Below are 27,619 nucleotides of genomic sequence, written 5' to 3' on the forward strand. Positions count from 1 at the left end.
GTAATGCACTAGCTTTATGCCTGTACTACTTTATATTCTTCAACTTGTGAGACACTGATGAAGAACGCAGATGCTTCCTCACATGCACCAGGGTGTTGCTACTATGGAACATTAGGTGAAAACAGACCTTTTTGACCAGATGATGGAATCATAGACTAAAAAACAACAACAATAACAACAACAACAAGAAAACCAAGAAAACCTTCAGGGCTGGGCTTCCTGTGTATGAAAGGGATGTTATAGTCTTTCTTCTCACAATTGTGGCCACTTGACCTTCAGCATTCTCAGCCTCACTCCAGTCTGCCTCACAATTGGGTGGTTTAAGGAAACATAAGAAATCCTACAATATGCCTAAGTTGTTGCAGTTTGTCCAGGCAGCACTTGTTTTACCTTTGCCTTTGTCCCTTTCTCCAGCACTTGGAATTTGACTGAATTGAATCTCATGGTGGGGATCCTGTTATTTGCTGACCTTCCTCCGGATGCTTACTGCCTACCTTCATCCTCAGAACCAGGTTGATACACCCTCGTGTTTGATGACCCTGCCAGAGTAATCTCTTACCTCTTATTGTACCACTTTGCACTAATCATTCGTTTGAATCACCACTTGATATGTGGCACCACCCTCTCTAAGTGAATAATGTGGCTCCACATACTTCAACACAAGCAGTGAAATCTATTCCCCAAACCCTAACCTTTCTGGTGTCAAGTTATGAACTACTTCTTTTGTCTCATGTTACTATTAAATTTAAGAGTTTTTCTATGCAGTATAATATAAAAGGTGCAAGAGAGACCCATTTCAGTTCCATAATAGAAGTCAAATCTTAAGATTGAATATTGTTCTTTCCCTGTAGCCTTCTTAAAATTCAGATTTTTCTCATCTCACTCTGGAATCCATTTTATTCCCTTTATTTCTTCTGCTACTACCACAATAAGCTTTCATTAGCTCTCATTCAGATAATAACAATAACTCCTTAAATGTCGGTCTAGTGCCAACTGAAAACAGATGGCACTTTCAGATTAGAATAATTGAAAAGAGTTTAATAAAGAACCTATTACAAAACTGTGTGCTATACGTAAGGAAACCACAAGGGGAGGCGCCACCCTGAGACTGGCAGGATGAGGACAGGGGGCAGTTACCACCATCTAGGAGTCGGATGTATGGAGAGGGTCCCCTGGGCAGAAAGTCATCTTTGCTTGGGAGTCCCAGGCAGCACAAGATGACAGGATGTGAGTGAGCCTGAGGTAAACCATTTTCATCTTCTCCCTTCTCTCTGGTTTCCTACCTATCCTACCCATGGGACAAACCACAATGGCCATCCAAGGTCACGGAGCCTCTTGATGAACTCCATCCAGACTAGTTTCCAGTGTTAGAGAGTAGGATGGAGAAAGGTAAGAGTGAATCTGAAAGGAAATAGAGATTCAGCAAACACCTATTCATAATTCAGAGCATGGGATTTGGAATCAGATGTAGGTTTGATTCCTGGCTTTACCCATGTGTATTACTAGATAAACTTTTATAATTCTTGACATCATTATCCATATGATTCAGAAAACATACTTCAGAGTTTTATTGTTAGAATTAAATGGCATAAATTACCGAGTACATGTATATCTACTAAGTAGTTAGTATTAGCCACAGTGGTAGTAATTCCTCTCAAAATGCATAGAAATCAAACATAAACACATTCTAGCCACACTAAACTCTTCAACACTTGTAATGGATAGTGTATTTTCATATCTTTCATGAGTGCTATTCCTTCTGTTTAATAATTTTATTTTCTTCACCCTCCCACACTAACCCCTGTTGCCAGGGATTCCCTACTCATATTTTAAACTTCATGAAATGATCTGAAGGTTCTCTTCAGTTTCAGAAAAAGGAGATCACTTTTTCACCTTTCCATTGCACATATCATTCTGCAAAATGATTAGACTATGCCATCTTCCTACTTAACTATGAGCTCCTTAAAGAAAAGGTTATGTCTGCCAGATCTGTATCCTCAGATGGTGGTTCATTGCTAGGTTCTTAGTAGATATTCAATAAACATTAAGTGAATAAATGTGTATTACTGGAGTTAGTCTGTTACAATGTCAGAAGGTTTGTTTCTTTCCTCTTGGTCCAAAGGGCAAATCAATCAGTAATGTGGTAGGTGGTGGGGAGTAAGATGATCACGGAAAGTTAAGACAACCAATGAAGAGGTCCCAAGGGAAACTCTGAGCTGCTCCGCAAATTCTTCCTGGGACAGCCCTGCTGGAAAATTCACCTCATTCATTTCAAGGCTGCCAGAAATACCAGTACTGGTTGATTTCAAGCAATTAGTAACTTATAATCTAACTAGGTAACTGAATACAAACACCTCTTAGTATCTGATGCATTTAAGTGATAAGACAAGTTGAATCATCAACATTTCTTCACTGACTACCCCGTTTTTTCCTGCAATTTAAAATACATGTATTTATTCTGTTTTGTGAATAGGTAATACATTTGCATGAATCTAGGCCTCACAGAATGGTATATAGGACAAAGTCTATCACCTTTTCCTCCATCCTATCCTAATGTCATCTGCAACAAGACCAACTATATTGGCATCTGTGGATCCCTGCAAATTTCCTTCAACAAATACAAAAAAAAGTAGGTATATTATTCCCCACCCCAACCACAATTAAACAAAGAGAAAAGATTGCATTCTTTACCCACCATTATGGGCCTTGCCTTTCTCCCCAAGCCACTGAAAGTAACTAGAGAGTTTTTTATATTAGTAAATGAACGGCATCTTCCGTGTAGTCAGTTTCATGTCTTTCTATTGTTCTGACATACCTACAATTATTTAATTATATAATTATACTACAAGGTTTTTATTTTTCAAAATGTTTATTATTCTTGAGATTAAAAAAAGTTTGTTGAGGCATCTGGGTGGCTCAGTAGTTGAACATCTTCCTTTGGCTCAGGTCATGATCCTGGGGTCCTGGGATCAAGTCCCATATCGGGCTCCTTGCAGGGAGCCTGCTTCTCCCTCAGCCTGTGTCCCTGCCTCTCTCATGAATAAATAAACAAATAAAATCTTTAATTAAAAAAAAATAAATGTATCCAAGAGGTACTCAGTAGGGTACATTCCTATAAGTGCAGAAGTAAAAAATAAATAAATGCATTTAACTTTCAAATATGTTGGCAAGTTTCCCCGCCTTGAAAGTTAAGCCAGTTAATGCTACCAACACCAACTTCTGCCTGGGTGGGCAGATTTCTAGATTCTTGAAAATCTGATAGGTGAAAAATTTCATCTCTGTCATTTTACTGAGTATTTAAAAAATTATGATGTAGATTCAACATCTCTGGCATTTAAGGGATATTATGTATCTTTTTGTGTGAAATTTCTGTTAATATCCTGTGCAATTTTTAAATTTCAAGTACAATTTAACACATTCTTTTGAATTCTATATACTTTCAAAATGAAGCAAAGTCATTAACGACATTAACGACGGCAAAATTCCTCTATTTAAGGGTTTTAAAAACGTGTGTTCCCCAGTTCCTTGCAATCTCAGCCCTGGAAAGCTAAACCTCACAAAGAGGTCCCACAGTGCTCTCTGGTGGCGGCCTGCTCCATCGCATCCTCCCTGCATTAACTCATGGAGCAAAAACTATAGGTAGATCTGGCTTGTTATCCAACTCTTTCTTAACCTCTAAGCCATGCCGGAGGCTCCTCACCCAGAGACAGTGTAGAATTGCACCCAGGCCAAAATGAGGAGACAGTAGAGCTACCTCAGCCCTCAGGGACCAACTTTGTGCCTGCAAATTAGTGGATATCCTAATAAGCAAGATTGCTGTAAAAATGGCCCTGGAGTCTTTTGTCTTGTCTTGGGTTGCAGTACAAGGCTTGTTCCGGAAGTTAGGCTCTGCTTTACCCTTCCCCGTGTATCAGTGACATCAGAAGAGCTATGGTCACTCTTCAGAACTCCAAGTAGTCAAAATATCACAAGTCAGTTCAGTCAGAAGCCTGAAATTCCTTCATTCCACAAGTATTTCAAATACTATTAAGCACTGTTCCAACTACTTGTGATTCTTTTCAGTGAAATATATATATATATATATATATATATATATCCTCAAAAATATCTATCTTCTTGGAGCATTTCTTCTAGTTGGAGGATGTAATCAGGAATAATGTAATTAAACAAGTAACATGCTTATATTGCAAAACATGGATCTGTGAGACTATGGGGGCAGGAAGTGGAGTGCATGTTTCTCTTTAAACTAGAAAAAAGAAATAGAGATGCCTGGGTAGCTCAGCAGTTGAGTGTCTGCCTTTGGCCCAGGATGTAATCCCGGCTTCTGGAATTGAGTCCCACATCGGCTACTTGCAGGGAGCCTGCTTCTCCCTCAGCCTATGTCTTTTCCTCTCTCTCTCTCTCTCTCTCTGTGTGTGTGTGTGTGTCTCATGAACAAATAAACAAAATCTTAAAAAAAAAAAAAGAAAGGAAAAAGAAAGAAAAGGTGGGCTTCTTTGGGTGAGGATTTGAAGGTGTGGAAATTATATGGTTTACCAGAGGAGAAACCTTCTAGAACAGGGCAATAGTCTTAAGGCCATGGTCCTGCAGTGGATACCTGAAAGATGCCCTTTCTAGATTAAGAGATCTTAACTGCCAGCTCTAATTCCACCTGGAATGGCCCTAAACTGGCCATGCTGCTACACCAACTCCTCACTCAAACGCAGACTGCACCCAGTGACAAACGTTGAGCATGAAGGCCTGGCTTAGAGCCACAATGCAGGACAGCTTCCTGTGTTGTTGGAAGGTCCTAATCTCCTAGTTGTGGGGCTCTGTGCTCAGCATGGAGTCTGCTTCAGATTTAGAGTCTCTCTCCCTTTTCCTTCACTCACTCTCTCTCAAGTAATAAATAAATAAATGATTAAAAAAATTTGAAAAATAAATAAAATATTAAAACAACAACTTGAGACGCCCTTTAGAGGACCCTTGCCCTCTCTGTCATGCTCCATTTCCACAGGCTAAGTACTGCTTCTAGCAAAGTAGATAATTGATCATGAAAAAGAATCACTACCTTGTTCTCCATTTCTAAGATAACTTGACTATTTGCTCATCTTTCCCACTGGACTGTGGGAAGTTTGAGTGCAAGCATTTATTTTGGCAATCTTCAACACTTGCCAAATTACCTCATAAGTGGGTGGTACTCAATGTATGCTTATTTAATGAATGGATGAGGTGAATGTGTGAACAATAATGGTCTGAAACATTGAGAGGTATAACTGAGGGGATGTATGAAACTATTTGTATGGCTGAAAACACCTGGATTAGTAAGTGGCATGTCAGGCATCAGTTAAGTTGTGTGGAGTTTTTTGTTTTTTTATATTTTTCTCAAATTTGCTCTTTAAACTATCTATAAAAATAAATGTGCAGGAAGACTGTAGGGTTGAATAGCTGCTTATCAGTCCCCAGAATGGATCCACTCCTGAGGCTTGCTGTGACCTTCTGCCTGGCTCTCAGTGAAGCACTCATATCTCCACACACTTGTTCCAAGCTGCTTGTCCCCAAACCTCCCACACAAATACTGATTTCCTGGAGTGCAGTTTGAGCAGTGCAAAGGCTGCAGAAGTTTATAAAATTCATAAATCCACTAACACAACTAAAGCTACAAGTATTGTTTTTCCTCAGCTATGTATGAAATATCATAAAAAGGTTTTCACAATAAACTTAGAAGTAAAAAGTCATATGAATTTCACTGAAACATAAAATATATTTTAATTGAAGCAAAGTGTTCTGTGAAGCATAACTATGAATATGTGCTGACTCATTGTCATTTTTATAATGCAAATGACAGAATGAATAATGAGTATATATATTTTAAACTGATTCTGTGAGTCTTGCATAAAACTCTATTTGCTTGTGAAAATCAAAATTGAAGATTTTTTTAGTCCAAGAACCAAAAAATGCAAAATAAACTATCTTTCTCTAAACCCAAATAACTTGGACAACTGAAAATCTGACGCTTCTCTTTATCATCTATTTCTGCATATAGAAAAGAATTGTTTAGTATGACGAGAAGTTCAATGGTAACAGTACATTATTAAGCTTCCAAAAAGGTACCTTGGTATGTAATAGCAAAATTTAGGTGTCCAAATTCTTTGCTAGTTATATTTGACAATACTCTCTGAATGACAATAAAATTTAAAATACTACAACATGTAGGTAGTGAGATGGCAAGTTAGATTTTCATTCTGACTCTTGGTCCTAAAGACTAAAATCCTTAAAGTCAGCAGTATTGCAAAAAATCCCATCTTCCAAGAGATTTTTTTCTTCTCTTAACATTTGTGAAACTAGATAAGTTAACCTTGCACATAAAGATATTTGGGTAATGAGACTATCAAGGCTATTTTATTAAATTGGTTAAGTCTGAAAGTGAATATCTCTCTACTGAGAACATATCAAGAAAGGTGGCAATAATGGAGAAGATTCATTAGGTAGTCTCATTACTCTGGTGGCATTTCTGAGTTTCTTTGTTGAAGGAATAACCTGCTTGCAAAAGATCTCTATTTTTTTTCTTCTTGACTTTATCAAGAAATGGGACAGATGGGAAAAAACAGGCAAAATGAAAAGAAAGTTTAGAGCACAAGGAGTTACCAAGGTGTTTACTGATGATCCTAAAATGTATTATTATTTGTTTGCTTGGTGTTGTCTTCATCATTTAAGACCCTATTGAAATTTATCTTCTTTGTAAAGATGAGGCTATCACCCTCAAAGTTCAGTTAATTGTTCCATATACTTATAAATTGCACTGCCATTCTCTATCAATATTACTCTCTTATTGTATTTTAACTTAAAAAAAAAAATCATAGGGTGAAGCATGCCTGGGTGGCTCAGTCAGTTAAGCAACTGACTTCAGCTCTGGTTGTGATCTCCAGGTCCTGGATGAAGCACTACATTGGGTTCTATGCTCAGAGGGGAGTTTGTTTCACCCTCTCCCTCTGCCCATTCCCCCCACTCGTGCTCTTTTTCTCTTTCTCTCAAATAAATAAAGCCATTAATAATAATAATAATAATAATAATAATAATAATAATAAAAGTTACAGGGAGCCTGAGTAGTGCAGGCAGTTGGGCGTCTGATTTTTGGTATTGGCTCAGGTCGTGAGATCAAGCCACAAATCAGGCTCATGGTCAATGGTGAGTCTGCTTGAGACTCTTTTTCCCTCTCCCTCTGTCACTACTTCTCATGCTCACACACACTCTCTCTCTCCAAGATAAGTAAATAAATCTTTAAAAACAACAAAAAAAGCCACCATTTTCCTGAATCAGTAAAAATATTCAAGAAGGATCTGCATCCCTTATTGCTGCCATTCTTTCCTCCTTTCATCTGCCTTCATCTCAGTCCATCTCCAGTGCTTAACATCATTCCTGGAAAAGATTATGTTCATTTGAGTGCTCAGCGCAAAAAAGAACTGAAGAAAATGCAAAAAATGTAGAAGATAAAAGCAACTAAGTAAAACTTAAAGACAGATTAGGTTAAATATCCTTGCACTTACATCTTCTCCTATTCTGTGATTGGTTTATCCAATACTCTTCTATATCCTTTTAACTTACAAAGGTAAAATTTTAAAGGTTAACATACAATATTAAAAAAAAACAAACAAAACATTTCAAGAAGTCTATCCAAGCAATTTCTGTGATACATTGACAGTAGCTTCAGAAATACTGTTGTAAGAGAAAGGCAAGAGTTATCATCCTGACAACAACCATAACAAAAATTGGCAGCATCGCAAGATATGATCAGTAGTAGGTACAAAGGAAAAGACTGAAGAGAGACATTACAATAAGAGGATAATTACATAAAGCAAGAAGGCAGTCATAAATTATAAAGGATATCTGTATTTTTTGTTTTTGTTTCATTTTGAAGGTTATTTGAAATGAAAATAATACATTCAGTAGTACAGTTACATGAGTGAACTAATGCTTAAGTGCAGCAAACAACACTAAATTGATGCAATGGCAGGGATGATGGATGTAAGACTTCTGTGGTGGACTGAAGGTCACCAATGTGAGAAAGCAAGATGTTTAATAAGAGAAATTTTAAGTTAGATAAAGTTCAACCATAATTAATGATTCCCATATCTTTAATTTTCCTCTCCTGGATCTGTGCAAAATTCTTCATGTTTGATTTGTATTTATGAATTTTCTATTCCTCGTAGTTTTAACAAAGCAGTAGTTACTTCTAAACATTTCTAAGAGATTTTTAAGATTGACAACATATTTAGAGCTAAAAAATTGTCCCAGTAGGACCCTTTAAAAAATTACTTCTTGATGAAGTCTATAGGTTATGAGATTTTCATCTTTAAGTTAATTTTACCAAGCAGTAACAATTTGGTGATTTTTAAAATAATTTGGTGATTTATACAATCGCCCCATTTCCTCATGTCATTGTCCATGTGCACATTTCTCCTTTCTAACATCCCTAGTTGTATGTTGAAGATAGCTTTCTCCAGAGGACTTCTACTCCCATGTTGAAGGGAAGAGTCACGTGATCTAGGTTAAGCCAATTATCACATGTCTAACCCCCTGCCCACATCAACGGTGGGCATGTTCTAAGTCTACACTTCTGCTGGAAACTCTGGGGAAAAGATGCTTTGTCATTCTTGATGAATGAGAAATAGGAAGTATGCAGCCCTAAGTTATGTCTCACCTTGAGACAAAGTATGAAGCCAATTTTATATATACATTTTTAAAGATTTCATTTATTCATTTGAGAGAAAGAGAGATAGAGATAGTGACCAAGATAGTACAAGTGGAGGGGAAGAGGAAGAAGCAGGCTCCATACAGAGGAGGGAGCCTGATGTGGGGTTCCATCCCGGGACCCTGGGACCATGACCTGATCTGAAGGCAGATGCTGAACCAATTGAGCCACCCAGGCACCTTGCCAATTTTATATTAATGACAATATTCTGAAGAGCTAATAAACACACACACACACACACACACACACACACACACAAATGGGATATGGGAGAGATTGGTTCTTATCTCATGGAGTCAAAGAATGAATCTTGGGGACACAGGAGAATGAGTAAAGGGATAGAAGTTTATTAAGTAAAGATACAGAGAAAGCTCCCAGAAGTGAGAGGGATCCCGACAGAGTTGCCACTGAGTGCTCATAGAGTTGGTCTTTTTGGAAGCCTACCAGGGATCCTAAATCCTTTTAACATCTACTGATATTACAATTGAGTAAGGACTAGTGATAACATCTTAAATGCCTTACTTTTTCTTTGGGGTCTGGTTATTCTTTGTTGGTCACAGATGGCTGTCATAAAAAGACACATTCTCTAGCTATACCTTAGGGCAGGGTGGTCTGGCTTGTTCACTTATTTCTGATTTCCTTACATCTCAGCATTTTTGGGATTTTTATGAGCCTGTTTTTGTGGCCCCCTAACAACCATGCCTAGCCCCATTTGTCCCTAACTCATTACTAAGAAGTCTGTATTTATACACGTGGCAGGTCAAAGGCTATTTGTAATATTGAGTGAATGTGTGTCTATGTATCTAAATATCTATCATCCATGCTTTTGTCTGACTAAGAGGATTCAGAGGAATTTTGGAGTTCAAATTTCACAAGCTCATCCACTCAAATACCCCCTTAGCTTCCCATACTGTTTCGTGTAAGGACCAGGCCTTCCTTAAAGACCTACCAATGCTATAGTGTCCTTTGCAGCTCTAAGTTTACAATTAAATCCCAGGTCGGATTATCAGAGAAAATTGCCTTTTAATTCTAGGAGATAAGAATAACTTCAAAAACTGCTACAGGGACTTTTACTGCTTGCTTTGGGTTGGGTCTGGATGCTCTGAGCTTATCACTCCCTCCCCCACCCCCACCCCGCCCCCTTCCTCTGGAAGCTTCTAATTCTGTTTAAAAAAGCTAGATCTCTCCACAGTTATCATTGTTTCTTACCATCAAGGGCTATAAATAGCTAGTATTTCACCTTCTTCCTCAGTTTGATTCTAACTAACCACAGGTAAAAAGCCTAATAGTTGGGATATGTTTGCATTCCATGGATTATCACCACCACCCTATTACCAGCAGAAATGGAATCTCTTATATCAGACCCCTGAGTAACCCCACAGCCAAATCCTTTCCTCATTCTGTTTTCTAGTGTCGTGCATGGTTCCAACTGCCCAGAAATCAGAACCAAAGATTATATGCTACCAGTGTTGTTACCTTCCTGGGTAATAGAAATAAAGGACACACAGAATGAGGAAAGAGGGAAATATAATTAAAAAGGTGCATTCCTGAATCAGAACTTCAACAGATTGTTTGATACCCGGTGTTTTTGTTTGTTTTCTTTTCTTTTTCCTGAGATGACAAATTAAATGCATGTAAGGGAAGTTCGTCTAAGGAAGGAAAGGGGAAATAATTTCCTCACCAAATGCCATATCCCATTGTCAAAGTTTTGCCTCTTGGGAAATTAAATCCCCACAATTCTGGCTTGAACACGTGTGGTTGCTAAAAAAGGTTTCCCAGCCTCCCCATCTAGATGTCAACATGAAAATCATAGGTAGAAGATGAGAGATGTGTAGTAAAAATTCAAGATAAATCATTCTTAGGCCAGCTCAGCATGGAGTTGGCAACAGCTCAGAGAACTGCCACAGTGGCAACTTGGATAGGAGACAAGTTAAGGCCAAGAAAACCTAAAGTGATATATAAGGTATAACTGAAACATATAAGCTGGGCTGTCAGTTACAACTAAGAGACTTTATTTATGTGAAGAGATAAAATGAGGGAAATGATTACAAGGAATCAAAAACTAAGTACATACTGGCTTATAAGGAAAAACAAAATGTATTCGTTTAAACTAAAATGTTTTGTGATGGTTGTTTCAGAATGCTAAGTGCCACCACTGGCCAGGGTGGTAAATAAAAATGTTCTGACGTTTTGAACATGTCTCTTACATCAATGCTATTCAGAGAAACACTATTTCTAAAATGTATAAATGGCAAGAATCAATTTTCTTCCTGATTTAAAACAAGAATATCAAATAGGCAGAAATAGAAAAATCTATCATTTATGAGGCCACTGAATAAGGAACCCATGAATATTAACTAGCTTTCTTTTTAGTAAAATACAACCATGTGCATATAATATTCAAATGTACTCATATGAAATAATAATCCTTCTACATGGTACAGAGCGTTTCTCCCATAGTAGTTTCTGTCTATCTTTCAGGAATATCTGTGTGTGTGTGTGTATATATATATATATATATATATATATATATATATATATATAATCATGAATTAGAGTAATAGATACAAGTAACTGTGCTATTTATAAGTGGAATTCTCCTTCACAGGGCTATTTTGCTTAGCTGGAAAAGATTACTAAGAAGTGAGATCAATTTACATTTTGTCTAGAATTAGATTTTAGGATGAAAAAGAATGTTTCGATGTTAAACCTCTTTTAAGTGTGAACTATCCATTTCAGTTTATTTTGTGGAAGAAAAAGTTAAGATATAGATAGACAAATAGATCTATAGATAGATAGCTAGATATCTCTCTCTCTCTCTCTCTCTCTCTCTATATATATATATATATATATATATATATATATATATATATATATACCTGTATCAAACTGAACGCTTAAAAGCTCGCATTTTAGGTAAGGAATCTAATAGAGGACAGAGATACAAATTCCTCTCATGATAAATTAGAAAGTCTAATAGAAAAGTATTTAGGCCTTCTTAAGTAAGCTCTCCAGTAAGGAATGGGGTAATTATCTAGAGTTTAAGACTGAAAGGAAAGCATCCAATAGAAAAAGAACAAATGAATTAACAAAGAAATGAGAATGTGGTAGAAGAATTCTGAGTGGATTATCATCCTGGAAGTACCCAAAAGAACATAAAGCAGTGAAGGATAGGTGTGTATCTAAGCCAGATTCTGTAAGGATTAAAATTTTATGTAGTTTTCATTTTATGATTCAAAGACAAGTTGTGTCTTCTTATGTTTGTTATTTATCAATTGGTAAACCCAGATTTTGCTTCTCATCTTTATCAGCAACCTTAGCCACAAGACTTAATATTTGGGACTGTCAACATTATTCTCAAAGCACAAAGATTTCCGAGGACCGAATGTAACTACTTGTTCATGAAACAATACCAGAAGCATGCTTCAACAAAGGAAAGCTAAGACATTTTGAATTTTAACAGCACTATTGTTAGTGGAAGGGGGAAGCATTGAGGAGTGTGGAGGAAAAAACAGCTTTAGATAATTTGATTTTATGAAATTGTACTATTACATTTGTTTGCTTTTAATCAGTTGAATTAAAATTATTAAAATTTTATTATTAAAATTTTTATTATTAAAATTAAAATTATTTTAAAAATAATTCCAGTCTCTGCTTAGTATAAGATAATCTTTTTTTCACTATAAATCTGATACTCATTCTTGTAAGGATGTATTTCTCTTCCCATCAATTTATTTGTAATATTGATTTTTGTCTTTTCACGGAGGAATGAAAAAATGCAAGGGGAACTCAGGGAAGCTTATCTCAAAACTGACTAAAGTTAAACTTAAATAAGACAAATCTCTTAAAATATCTGGGACAGATATATTGTAGGGTTTAGTATTGAAAATCTGGGTCAGATTATCAGAATTTCTACTTGGATATGAAAACAATACAACACTCAAATAAGCACTGCTTTCCTTTGACAGATGAATGGATAAAGAAGATGTGATCTATATATATACTATGGAATATTACTCAGCCATCAGAAAGGATGAATACCTACCATTTGCTTCACCATGGATGGAATTGGAAGGTATTATGCTGAGTCAATCAGAAAAGGGCAATCATATGGTTTCACTCATCCATGGAATATAAGAAATAGTGAAAGGGATTATGAGGGATTGTTTCCCACTGAGTGGGAAAAATTAGAGAAGGAGACAAACCATGAGAGACTCCTAACCCTGAGAAACAAACAAAGGATTGCAGAAGGGGAGGAGGATGATGGGGATGGAGTAGCTGGGTGAGGGGCACTGAGGAGAGCACTTGATGGGATGAGCACTGGGTGTTATACTATATGTTGGCAAATTGAATTTAAAGCTAAAAAAATAATAAAATAAGCACTACTTGGATTTGGAAATAGTTTTTTTTTTTAATCTATGCTTGGGACTTTTGAACTAACTGATTATGTTTCATGGAGGAATAATTGAGTAATATTAAAAAGGATCAAAATTTAAAAAGGTAAGTTTTATGACAGAATTTAGAATTTGCCATACATTTAATCTTGTATTCTTGAAGTACTTATTTTTCACAAATAATTATTTCAGGTAATTAAAAAGGGAAAAAGAGGTGAATCAGACATGAAAATTACCCTAGTAGCTAGTTACACAGTAACAGTGACAGACCAATCTATTAGTAGGTCAAAAGAAAGCAAAGAGAGATTTTTCTTTCCAGCAATGAAGAAAGTAAATAGCCAAACTTCTTCCACACAACTACAAGAGAAAAACACAAATTATGTGTTAGAATATCCACTTAAAATTCATGTTAGATGAAAATGTAAAGAAAATTGGGTATAAACTATCCACAGATGATGAAAATTGGGTATAATTACCCACAGAAAATGGACAGTCCATGTCTCCAACAAATTAAGAGTCAAAACAGAATAAAAGATAAAGGTAGATTAAGTTAAGTGTCTCAGATTAGGTGGAAAGTTGGATTTGAGAACTTCATACAAGGTTGAAGTCCATGTGCATTTAATTAAAAATTGATGTTTAAGAAGGATTACTCTCATCAGCTAGGGGAAAGAAGTACAAAACTTGTACAGAGATCTTTAGAACAGTAAGGATTTTCTGTCTGCTACTGTAATGATAGATACACAACAGTACATATTTGTCCAAACTTTACAGCATCTAGAGTTAAACAATGTATGGAAATTAAGAAAACTTGTTTGGGGCATCAAGGATGTCAGAAACAATGTTAACTACTGTAAGAGGATCTAACTATGTGGGGCATCTGGGTGGCCCAGTGGGTTAAGTGTTGGACTCTTGGTTTCAGCTCAGCTCATGATCTAGGGGTTGTGAAATTAAGACCCACAGCAGGCTCTTCCTCCTCCTCTGCCCCTCACATATAACAAATAAATAAAATCTATAAAAGGGAGAGAATCTTACTATACTATAGAATATTTGAGAGGTGCTGGGTGGCTCAGTTGGCAAAGCATCTGTCTTTGGCTCAAGTCATGATCTCAAGGTCTTGAGATGGAGCCCCATGTCGGGCTCCCTGCTCAGCAAGGACTCTGCTTCTCCCTCTCTCTCTCTGCCCCTCCTCCTGCTTGTGCTCTCTCTGTCTCAAATAAATAAGTAAATTTTTTTAAAAAATATTTTATTTATTTATTCATGAGAGACAGGGAGAGAGAGAGGCGGAGACATCGGCAGAGATAGAAGCGAGCTTCATGTAGGGAGCCCGATTTGGGACTTGATCATGGGACTCCAGGATCACGCCCTGAGTCAAAGGCAGACGCTTAACTGCTGAGCCACCCAGGCATCCCTAAATAAGTAAAATTAAAAAAAAAAATATTGAAACAACCACACTGAAGGGAAAGAGGAAGAAAGGTGACCTACATAACTTTGTAAATAAGTCTGTAATATTAGAGACAAAAGGAACCACACCAAAGCACAGTAGTTGAAATTGCAGCTCCGCAGAAGTACTGTTAACACACATATATAACTGGAACCGAACTAACTAAATGGATGGGAGATAGGAGTTAGTTTGCTCACTGTTCTTACGGGATTGTACAGATAACTAGGGAAAGGAAGCTATGTGATAAGGACTTTTAAGCTGGAGACATTTTGAATTCATGTTCAGTTTGATTCGTAAATATACATGTTGACATATAAATTATAGAAATGCTTATACTAACTCATGTATATACACATATGTTCTTACTCTGTCAGCCAAGAGGGTCTTTTACTGACTGCTGAAACAAACAGCAGCTAGTAAAAGAAATTAGAGCTCCTTGAAGTAATGTTTGTTTCTCAGTTGTGGGTAAGATACATGCAAAATGAGCCTGGAGTATCTTATAGTGACAGGATGTAAAAAAAACACTTAAAACTCTCTCTCTCTCTCTCTCTCTATATATATATATATATATATCCCCATTGGTGGGGATATGTCGAAGAAACCCAGGGGCAACTGAAATCCTCCCTATGGTGAAAGGTAACAATTTGAGCAATAAAATTAGTAGTATTGGATTATAGTCTCAAGCATAAATGAGCACATATACTGATATAAATAATTAAGTTAAAAAAGGAGAGAAGAGATAAACATCTCCTGAAGAAAAAACAAAAACAAAAACTATATAGATACTCTGCCCCTCAAGGAGGTGACATATAATTCCCTACTCCTGAGGTATGTGCTGTATATAGTGACTTGTTGCCAAAGAATACAGTATGGAAAGGAGAAAGGTATGGGGAAGATTGACTTTACAGTGGAAATACCGGACAAAATACACAAAATGCATCAGGTGATGAAGAGCAACATCTGCAGCAAAAATTCATTTTGTTAGTATATTTTTGATAGGTGATGAAAAGGGCATTTGATCTCTAGGGCTATCTTCCCATTAACTGATTACTCACATGTTACCTTGAGAAAACAGACAACTGCCAGTAGATGGGCATCCTACAAAATATCTAACCAATACTCACAACTTTTTTTTTTTTTTTTTACTCACAACTATTAAATCAAGGAAAGTCTGAAAACTACCACAACCAAGAGGACCCTGAAGAGAAATGACAACTAAATGTGAAGTGGAATTCTGGATGAGATCCTGGGACAGAGAAAGGACATTAGGTGGAAACTAAGAAATTTGAGATGAAATATGGACTTTAGGGACACCAAGGTGGCTCACTGGTTTGGGTGTCTGACTCCTGATTTTAGCTCGGGTCATGATCTCAGGGTCATGAGATTGTGCCCCAAGTCAGGCTCTGCACTCGGCAGTGGTGTTTGGTTGGGGGTGGTGGTGGGGTACTGTCTGCTTGAGAGAGTCTTTTCCTCTATTCCCTACCCCCCCTCTTTCTCTCTCTATATATAAAATAAATACATAATGTTTTAAAAATATGGACTTCAGTTAATAATGTGTCAGTATTGGTTTATTAATCATTACAGTGAATCATACTAATGTAAGATGCTTTTATTAATCATAACAATGAATCATACTAATGTAAGATGCTAAGGGGGGAACTCAGCGTGGGGTATATGGGAATTCTCTGTACAATCTTCATGAGTTTTCTGTAAATATAAAACTTTTTAAAAAAAATTAAAAAGTAATGAAAAGCTACTCAGATAATTCTCAAGTATAGTAACATAGAAGGTAAATCTAATTTTGAATAGTTCAGAAAGAGATAATATCACTGTCCTTTCATATTTTAACAGCTGAATAAAAGGTGCAATAATATTTCACAGGAGTTTTAATAGGACAAAAGTGAAAGAAATTTTAAGAATATAATGGACTCAATGTTTTCCAAAATGGTCAAAAGACATGGCTTTTCGAATTTAGGAAGGACAAGGAGGAAACGAGCAGAATGATGTCAATTTAGATTATTGTGATGAAGATATTAATATTTGAAAATCCCCATGACATAGAAAGATATAACAAAACTGCCAGATTTTCAACTACTTGAAGAATATAAGAAGTGAAATATCTTTAATGTGCCTGAGAAAAGATAGTGTTATCTCAAAATCTGTACCTAGGTGCCTGTTGTACAAGAGTAAAAGAAAGGATGCTTTATAAAAACAAACAGAGAAAAAAACAACCCACAAAAAAGGGGGAAAAAAACTGAGAATTAACTACTACAGAAAACTCACTGGAGAAACTTAAAGTATGCAGTGCAGGAAGAAGGACATGAAACATGCCTTGAAGGACTTCAATGTGAGGAGGGACAGGTAGCATATACTGACAGATGTATGTGAGGACATTAAAGCAAGTGTTAATTATAGAATAATGGTGGAACAAACCAACCTGGGGAATATAACCTCCAATAATGACTGGTAACACAAGGAAAAATGAGAGCAACTAAAGTCTACAATGTCTGATTATAACTCATTTCTCAAAAAAATTTTTTTTAAGTTTATGCAGAATAGTGTTAGTACTTTGATTGCCTTCTCTCTTTTCACATGAGACTTCAATTAAAGACTTCTATATCTACAAACACAGTAATATCTTTTTTGAAGAGCAGCTATGAGCTACATATTAGGAACACACCAAAGCCCTAAGGAATTAAAATAATGAAAATAAAAGGATGGAAATTATGTATTAGATAAATACTAACCCATATTAAGCGGATATGGCAAAGTATATCAGAAAAAGGCAGGTTAGAGAAAAAGTATTATGTTTGTTAATGTTCAATGATATAAATTTCAAAAATTGTGTGCACCAATTTTTGAAGAAAATTGTGTTCAGGCAAGAAAAAGATATTCCTAATAATATATGATCTGGAGATAGTATTAAGCAAAGAAAGCCATCTTTAGCTGGGAAAAATCCTAGCAAAGATATATAATTCATGAAGACATAAAAAGGAAGAATTTGGGGATCCTTAGGTGGCTAGCAGTTTAGCACCTGCCTTTGGCCCAGGACGTGATCCTGGAGTCCCGAGATCGAGTCCCACATTGGGCTCCCTGCATGGAGCCTACTTCTCCCTCTGCCTGTGTCTCTGCCTCTCTCTCTGTGTCTCTCATGAATAAATAAATTAAATCTTTTTTTTTTTTTTAAGGAAGAGTTTGCACAGAGTCCAGCAAACAGCACAATTTAATCAAAGTTTAAAGTATAGAATTGTGAATATTGGGGGAGGACATGAGAAAGATATATCAAGAAATAGGATTAGATGATCTTAAAAGTTCATAAAATACAGAAGTAACAGTAATGAAGTGCAGTTTTCTGGATTATGTGAAAGGAAGGAGTACATTGAGTTAAAGAAGTCAGAGCAGCAAGAGAGGGTAAAGATAGCAAGAGAACAGAATCCAAGCACAACAAGGGTGAGGAGGACAGCAGTGGTGGTAGGCCAGGTATGGAGAACAAGGAAGTAAGAGAAGAAAGAGTAGGATCAAAGACATTTGATCCTGGTGACTAGAGATTGATGGCATTAAAGAAATTAGGAAAATAGTAGGAAGAGCAGATGTGGAAGTAAATGAGTTTAGCTCAGGTATTGGAGTTAGAATTGCAAGTTGTCCAGGCTGAAGGGATGTCAGGTAGCTGGATATAAGGACTAGAGTTGAGCAGATGGGTTAAAAACAAGAGAAAAGTGAAAACAGATGATTGTATATCTTTAGTAGGTCTCGCTAAAAGACAAACCCATACAGTCCTTAGAACACAGTTTAGAGTGTGGATTTTCTTCAGAGATCACTATTTATTTATTTATTTATTTATTTATTTATTTATTTATTTATTTATTTATATTTTTTCAGAGGTCGCTCTTTATACCAGCATGCTTATCTGCCCAGTAAAAGCTTCTGATAGTGTAAACACAGATTATTTTTCTCCTATTGATTCTTTAGTATTTCTGGTCAGTAAAGGGCAATCAAATCCTTTTTATAAGAATAATTTCTTCCTGAGTCCAGCTTTAGCAAAAATATCCAATATTTTTAATATTAAGGAAAAGTATCGCCTGTTTGGTTTGTTTCCACAATTCAGTTTAGGGAGTTACAAAAATGTGAACAAATGGCAAATCGTTTACATAAAAATGCAGAATATGCAAAACAGATTGGAAATGGAATGTAAAAATCAAAGACCTTTGCAGCATAAAAGTTTCATCAAAAGCCCTGTGGGAACTTGGATCAATTTTAGTCTTGAGATAAAAACAACCACAGAGGAAGACACAAGAAAGAACAGTTTATATAAAGTGTATGGGTAATTTAGGTGAACAAGTATTTTATTCACATTTTAACCTCTAATTTACATTTAGTTGCATGGAAAAACAGAGAGATCTTAGTGAAAAGTTAAAAATCCTGGCTTACTTGCTTGATACTAATTTTCCTAAATTTAGTGTATAATTTCTATGCTATATCTATAGGGAAATGATGTATTTTATTGATTAATAGAAACTTTCAGTCAGGGAAATGAATATTAAGCTCATCTAACTATACTTATTTCCCTTTTAGAAAATATCAGTGTTGCCACACTTTCTTACTTTATATTGAAATTGTCACTTGTGTTTTCCCATTCCTTTAAGTTCTGATCTATATTAAAAAATTTTTTTTCTATAAAAGCTAATTTATATTGCCACGTGGGAAAGGAAGCAGTTTGGTCATTTCTGGCCATGATGCACTCAGTATAACATTATTTTTCTCATGTCAGATGAGGACTTTGTCCTTTTCTCTTTACAGTCCATCTAAAAATACTGAAACAGGGCAGCCCAGGTGGCTCAGTGGTTTAGCGGTGCCTTCAACCCAGGGTGTGGTCCTGGAGACCCAGGATTGAGTCCCACCTTGGGCTCCCTGCATGGAGCCTGCTTCTTCCTCTGCCTGTGTCTCTGCCTCTCTCTCTCTCTCTCTCTCTCTGTCTCTCATGAATAAATAAATAAAATCTTAAAAAAAAATAAAATAAGATACTGAAACAAACAAAAAAATTGGAGTGAAATTAACAAAATGCCAAATAAAAGTCAAGAGGTGGTTTTGAAAATCCTATTGGATACAGATATATACCTGAATCCAAATGTATGTCCATACTATCATTTTTCTGCAGACACTAAAAAAAGGGAAATGTAAGATGATTCAGAGTATCTATGATTTATTGCTTCAGTTGTGTGTCCACTTATATATCTCATTCTACCATATTAAATAGAGTCATACAGATTTTTTTATAAAATCCTGATGCATTCCTACAACTCTCACTGAGCCTCTTTTGCCTAGCATGAACAGTCCAGAAAAGTCCTAGTGTTCCCTTTACAGTGAGAAGTCCATTAAGATAAAGATGGAGGCATTTTTAAATCTATCCTTTCATTTATTTCTTCATTTGTTTTTCATTAAGCATTTACTGGATTACAGGTATAGGACATTAAGATGAATAAGACATGATCATTTCTCTTAAAACTCAAATAGAAAAGTAAATATAGCATAATGTGATAAGGGCAATGCAGAGAAATATAGAATAGTATAATTTGATAGGAGAGACATATATACCCGGTAATACAGGAACATGTGGTATCCTAACCAGCTGGGAGTTTTGTTTTGTTTTTTTTAAGATTTATTTATTTATTTATGATAGATATATATAGAGAGAGAGGAGATAAAGAGGCAGAGACACAGGAGGAGGGAGAAACAGGCTCCATGGCAGAAGCCAGACATGGGACTCGATCCCGGGACTCCAGGATAGCGCCCTGAGCCAAAGGCAGGCGCCAAACCGCTGAGCCACCCAGGGATCCCCAGCCGGGAGTTTTTAATGTACTAAGCAAGCAGATGGTAAATGCAGAGAGGACATTCTGGGTAGAAAAGACTACTTCCTACTTAATAGTAGGAAGATTAGAAGCATCATGAAGTGTCTAGGAACAGCAAACACTTAGGTTTTTATGGAGCATATACTTTAATGCAAAAATGAGAAAAAAAGATGTCAAGATGGAAAGTTATGTTAATGATTTTGCCATTAATCTATATGATTGCTATGGGTTAAAATATGCATACATTTATATACCATTGCCTAATATTAATATTCTTGAGGATTTAGCATATATTTTATCTCAAAACCCCTCATTAGTAGGATACTCCCAATATTGCCTTTTTTTCAATGTAGTCAAAACTTAGGTTAAATGAATGTCAGGTATTGCTCATATATATGCATATATATTTACAATTTGTGTATGTAAATATCTCACAGGCAGTAACAATCTTTCTTCCCAACTATAATTATTACCATATTTATCTTGTATTCCATACCAAAACCTAGAATTAGAAATTTCAAAACCAAAGAAGTTTAAGACACAGCCAACATGCCTTCTTCTATTCTGGTATATATATATTTTATTATTTAAGTAGTCTCCACACCCAGGGTGGAGCCCAGCGCAGGGCTTGAACTCACAACACTGAGATTGAGACCCCAGCTGAGATCAAGGGTCAGATGCTTAACTGCCCAAGCCACCCAGGAGTCCCTACAGTCTGATATTTTTAACCAAAACACACTTTCTGTAATTAGCTAGTTCATTTGAGCTTGTGGACATGCCTGCTGCTCTTGCTGCCACCAGGGGTCAGGCTAACAAATGTGTAGGTCACTGTAATTGAAATGAAGGTAATTAAGGTGTATAATTTTGGGCCATTCAAGGTTAATTTCATTTGTGATATCATACAGAGGTAGTAAGTATGATGACTAAACAATGAATAGATGTGAAGTAGACAGTTGATGCATCCGATCTTGGTCAGCTTGCTGACAAATGTTATTAGAATAGAAAAGCACTAATATATTTCTGGTTAAATACTAACTCTTAAAGAAATCTCAGCTGCTCTAACTTATATCCTTAGTAGTCATCTCTCCCTTCTCTCCCCAACCTCCCATTTATCCTCCCCTGCTGTGTGTGCCTTGGGTATTCTACTAGGTGTTATACATATCCCCATCTAATTCCACAAAGTTTAATCTCTCACCTGCTAAAATTATACATACAACTGGTTTCTAATTTCCATTTCATCTTACTAACTAGAAATCATGGTTTAAACCTAAGAGGCTAATAAAAATTGTTTACAATCAGAGAAAAAAAGTCAATGTAATGTTTCAAAATGCAATACACCATAACTTGATTAAACTAACTGAATGAGGATGCATTAACTTATGTGTCGAACCAGAAAGATAAGAATCTATCAGGGCAATAAAATAGTTTGCAACAGTTAAATGGTATCTCATAATCCTAGAGAATAGAAGCTTTCCTATTCTCTATTGCAACAAGAGAAATCAAATTTAGAAGTTAGAAAGAAAACAAGTCAGACATACTTAATGTCTTTTTTTAATGCTTTTGTAAACATCTAATACTAAGAATTAAACATTCATTGTCAAATTCAGACAAATTTAAAAACAACTTACTAGACTCCATTAAACTGAATTGTATGCACCTAATTTTCCATTACTGCTGATTACCAAGATTTAATATTCTAAGTCTATTTGCCACTCAGTGGGTCCCTGTAAGTCCCATTAACAGTAATGGGAATACTATGGGCTCTGAGGAAAAAGAAATACCTATATATTTATAGAGTTGTCTCTTTTGTAATTAACCTCTGCCTTCTACACAATTTCTTATGTTTGACATTTTAATTCCTTCATTGAAAATGATTGGACTGTGATAGAAACCAGACTGTAGTATCATTAAATAAATCAGAGTAATAGATAGAGTAGCTGCATCACAGAGATTGGCATATTTGCCAGTATAGAGCTCATTGCTATGCAAAAAGACAGCACAAAATATGCAATCAAGAAATTGAATTTTGATTAAGTTGAGCTGGCTGATGTTTAAGGAGATGTTTCAGGAGAAAGTAAGGAAAGAACTTATCTTTTGGTAATGAAAACTTGAAGTCCAGATCAAGACAGACAAAGCTGTTATCATGTAAAAGATTTAGAGTTTACATATAAAGAAGTAACCTTGTGGATGCAATTAGTTCTTGGAAGATACTCTGCACAACTTTATCAATGTTATTTAGAAGGCTGCCAAAGCATTCATCAACATTAAAAACTAAACATTGTGGGTTCATAAACATTTTAGATTCGAGTAAAATTCTTAATCTTGAAAGCATTCTGCTTATCATGAAGACAAACAAGTGCTGTTCCTATGTTTCCATTTATATGGGCATTTCTTTCAAACATGAATGTATAAATGGCTTATCAGAGCTTATTTGAACTACATTTGTTCAAGTGTGTGTGAAACCATGCCCCATAAGGTTAATGAGGTTCCAACTAACAAATTTAAACCTTGCTTTTCAGAGACCTGTTTCTCCCCAATCAGCTATTGTTTCTTTTCAGACCCCACTTACAATTCTGCTAGCTGTCTCTGCAGCTGCCAGACTGACACAAATGAAGGTCACTGATGTGGTTCCAGACTGTGAACAAGCAATGCCCTGCATCTATCTCTTCCCTGAGATAAGGAGCCCCAAACCTCACCCAGTTTATGTTTGTTCTCAGAGCCCAAAGCACCTCTCCTTGATGTCCTGATGTAAGAGGCTGAAATTTGCCTCCTTTTAATTTGTCCCCACCCCAAAATGAATGTGGAATGTGTTCCATACTTAACCATGCTCCACATTTTCTCATGAATAGCCATGAGTTTTCTAACCCTTTTCATCAATGTGTATAAAATCCCAACCCTTAGGATTATAAAAACCTGTTCTAATCTCAGTTGGGTGAGGAAGAATTGAGGCTTGCCCTCTGATTTCCATGTTTGGCTGCTTCTAAAACCCTTTCTTTGAGGCATACTCAAGGTCTCAGTGATTGGTTTTGCTGCATATCAGGCATCAAACTTAAGTTCGGTTCCTTGTGCATCATGTGCCTGTATGGTTTTGGAAGTAGAATCTGAGAGATATCTAGTTTCTTCAACTGGGGACTCAAATTTAGTCTCTTAAACTGGGGACTAAAGCAGTAGCCAAATTAACATTGAATTTGGTTTGGGAGTGAAGGAATCCAGCTATCATATATTTAATCACTACCAGGACGGAAAGGAAAGGGATAGGGCAGCTTGTTGGAAACATTACTGTCTCTACTTTAAAACATATGATATATTTGAGACAGGTATGGGTCATGGGGTCAAATTTTTTTTTTTTGCGATTTAGAAATAGAAGCTCAAATGGAAAGAAATGAGAAAGTCTTCTTTCTGGGTCATTTCACATACTATTTAAGATGCAGAGTAAAATTTAGAAGAGCTCAGCAAGGAAATAGGAAAAAGGAGAAAATTATACATTAATCAGGATTCATAATGGATATGAGTAAATACTTCTAATGGAGGTTAGGAGGGAGGTAAAACTTGTTTTCTGATAAACCTTTAACAATTTTATTTTAGCTTTAAAATTTTATTTTAGTTCTTAAACTAATCAAACTACATAGTAAGCTAGATTATATTTACATTTCTTCAGGATAAAGTCAGTTTTCATCTCTTGCTTGTAACTGAATGTGATCAAAGTGATACATCTTAAGAACATAATTGGAGGAACAATAAAAGCTTAATTTGTGTAGCATAACTATGAAATTTGTATGATTTGTATTTAAACCAATTTTAGTATATGTGCTGCTGAAGTGAGCACAGATTTGTATTTAAACCAGAAGATATAATGAAAGGTATATTCATTAGATCTAAGTTAACTAAACCTACTTTTCATTTGGAATGTGAGGGAGTAAATAGTAAACATTTATTTTGGCTTCCCCACTTTTATCTGGTTATTTAAATAAAAATATGTTAATGAAGAAGTGCAACATTAACAAAAATCCATGTCCTGTTTTTTGGTTTTGGAACCTCAGTAATGGTCTTACTGACTTATTTCAACATATTGTAAATTTAGAAGAACTTTGCGATTTGCAAAAGATCTTCAAATAGGCACACATGTGTATATGCTCACACACAACACATAGACGGAGCCTAAATTAGCAGATTCTTTCAGATCTGGGTAGACCCTAGGAAACTGCCCTTAAAAATAGAAACAATTTTTCTGGAAATACTAGAGACAAACAAGAATAAAGTGCTGTGCTGTGAGATCTCAGTTGAAGAATGAGAAGTGTCAATTCTATTTTAAGATTGTTGGAGCAGGTGGATTTAATATGAAAGCCTTCTAAGAAGAAATAGTATTTGCTATTTGAGTATTGTTTAGAGACTACATGAGAATAGAGGAAGGAACTGAAAGGAATAAAAACAAGATAGGTAGTCCTATATTAGCAGAAAAAGGAGCAGCTCAGTGTGAGATCAGAATGTCAGAAGCAGGAAATTGTCGGAGATGCCATCAAATGTGTAGACCAATCAGCTGAGAAGGACCCTATATGCTATGGTAAGGGGATTCAGAGATTCTTTGTGATTCTACTGGCATAAAAAGAGGCAACATTTTATCATTCAATTGTGTGCTCTACTTTTCCATTGACCTAACACTGGTTTCCCCATGAGGGTTCAGGATAAGTACAATATCTAAATAATGGTCTATTTTGGTTGCAGGCTTCTTTGGTTAGTATCAATTGTTCCTGAGGATGACAGAGGAGAGGAGAAAATTCTCTCACACACACACACACACACACACACACACACACCATGAATGCTTTAGAGAAAGCTTAGAGGAAGAAAAGATAATAGGTGCTTCTAATCATTAACAGAAATATCTAACTTAATCCTCATTTACACTGTATAACTTATTGAACAAAGCACTTAAGTATACTGTCTCAATAAATTCTTACAAGTGCTACTCTCATGGTATAGATTATAAAGAGTCCTAGAGAAGCTTAGAGACTCAAGATCAATATAGGAGATAGCAGTCTCAGGATCTGACCCTGCATATCATGACTCCAAAGCTGGAAATCTTCCCTGTGTGATGCTGTGCAGAGAGTATAGTATGGAGTACCAGGGTAGTCTAATGTTTGAGTCAATTTCCATAATGGACAGCCTGGGACCCGTGGATTATTTGGATGCTCTTGGACAAATGTCTCAAGCACCCTTTGCCTTAGTTTTATAATTTCTGAGTTGTATACTAACAGTGCCTCTGAGTTACTTTGAGAATTACATGCACTACACTAAATGTTAGTCACTCCCATCACTATCACTATTATAGCATTAAGGCAACAAATTAATCTAGATTAAGACTCTTAAGCATTAGAATATAAGCCAAGTTTAAGTCATTCAGAGGAAAACGAAGTCGGGCATTCTCTAGATCTGTAAGCCTCTTCCCACCCTGAATGCCCACTAAACACAAACAATCACTGTACTAAGATATTAAAAACAGTGCAGAGGCAGAGGTCGAGAGAGGGGAAGAAGGTAGCAATGTGGGACACAATTACGTATTAGAAAGTATGCCTGATAATTTTACATGTTACATCATTAAATCCACAGTGCTCATGAAAGGTGATTATTATTTAGATGAGGAATCTGAGGTTCAGAGTTTAAAAGACTTTCTAAAGTCACACAGAATTAAAAGTGACAGCAGGTTTGGAACAAGTGGTGAATGATCTAACTGTCTTAATGGCGTTGGTAGCTTTGTTTTACAATGTGCTTTCATTTTTTATCTCAATATCACTCAGAAGGATGATTGAAAGAAGACAATAAGGTGAAATGTAACTGAGTATTGTTTAATAAATTTACTTTAAGCACACCATGCCTGAGAAATTCAAGAGATGGAAACCATGCTCTAAACACACTGTTTAGATGTATAAATATATAGGAGATATGCCCTTATGTGTGATATATCAGTATATTAAGAAGAAATTTCTAAAATTCATAATGTTATATTCATATTGGAGAAGCTTTTGTGAAATGTTCTGTTTAGAAGAAATGGTGAGAAAAAATGTTCTCTAATGCTTATGGTAGAGAGTATGTATACAGATCTAGTGGTTTTAATATTTTTCACTAGGTAGAAAAATTCTATATCAGAATATAAAAAATAATTGAAAGGAAATCTATTTATTGATTAAATTGTGAAGCCACAATTTTGAGTATTTACTATATGCACATGTGCCACACTAAGACAGTAGGAGTCCACTACATTTGTTAACTGACAGGCTGAAGAGTGAGGCAGCTGTTTTGATGAGTGTTAATGATATTTCTAGTATCCTCATTCATAAGCTCAATCCTTAACACTTCATTTTGTACTGTCTTATTAAGCAATACATACTGTGTAAGAAATGTTGAGTATATAATAGTAAGAGGTTAAAAAATACATTGGATGGAGAAAAGAAACATTGCACTTGTAATTAACTAGTCAAGAACCTTGAAGAAATGGACCAGAAAATACTAAAGTCCCCAGAGAAGCAGAGAGATCAGAGAAAGGGTGTTTCATTTTGGTTTTGTGTTTTGAGAATGGAAGGGCCAGGTAGTCTTCCTGAGCAGATAATCAGACTTTTTCTCTCTAAATGGTAAGGATTCACAGGGGTACCTGGACATGGCTCTTCCTCTACTGCAGGAAAGCAAGGTTACGGAAATAAGATATAAGCACAGAGCCCAGGATCTCAGCCTTAACTCAGTAAGCAACTACAGGAGAGAAAGAAAGAAGAAAAATCTTGTCTCCTCAACCCAGCAACTCAACAGTTTTATAGCTTGCAGAAAGCTGTTGTAGGGAAGGAGGAACAAATATAGTTTTCCCTCACTCTGCCTAGCCTTTCTACACTTAAGAAACTAGTAAATTAGACAGTTTATTATTCTATATTTTAATTTTAAATTCATCAACCTTATTATTAGTTATTCTAAATAAATCTCTTTCCATTGAGGAGGTTAATTCAAGAATCTCAGCAGTTAGTATTTAGCAGAGGAGCTAACACTCAAAAGTACCAACCCACAAAAATAGGAAATTTCTCATAGGTTCTATTTGTCATACTGCCTGAAAGATTTTTACAGATTTAATATTCAAAAGGAGAAATTAAACATTATAGAGAAAAATTATGTGGTTAACAAAATAATTGAAAAGTAAAAGTAAGATAAATATAAAGGGAAAACCTTG

General features: G+C 35.9%; 1 protein-coding gene across 35 annotated transcripts in view; it reads right to left on the bottom strand.

Annotated features, from left to right (window-relative positions):
• The window catches only part of PTPRD (protein tyrosine phosphatase receptor type D), a 2,176,041-nt gene that overhangs the window by 1,529,428 nt on the left and 618,994 nt on the right, over window positions 1-27,619 (bottom strand). The gene's annotated exons all lie outside the window — the stretch shown is intronic.

Source organism: Canis lupus, chromosome 10, assembly GCF_048164855.1.
Source record: "Canis lupus baileyi chromosome 10, mCanLup2.hap1, whole genome shotgun sequence".
Classification (NCBI taxonomy): domain Eukaryota; kingdom Metazoa; phylum Chordata; class Mammalia; order Carnivora; family Canidae; genus Canis; species Canis lupus.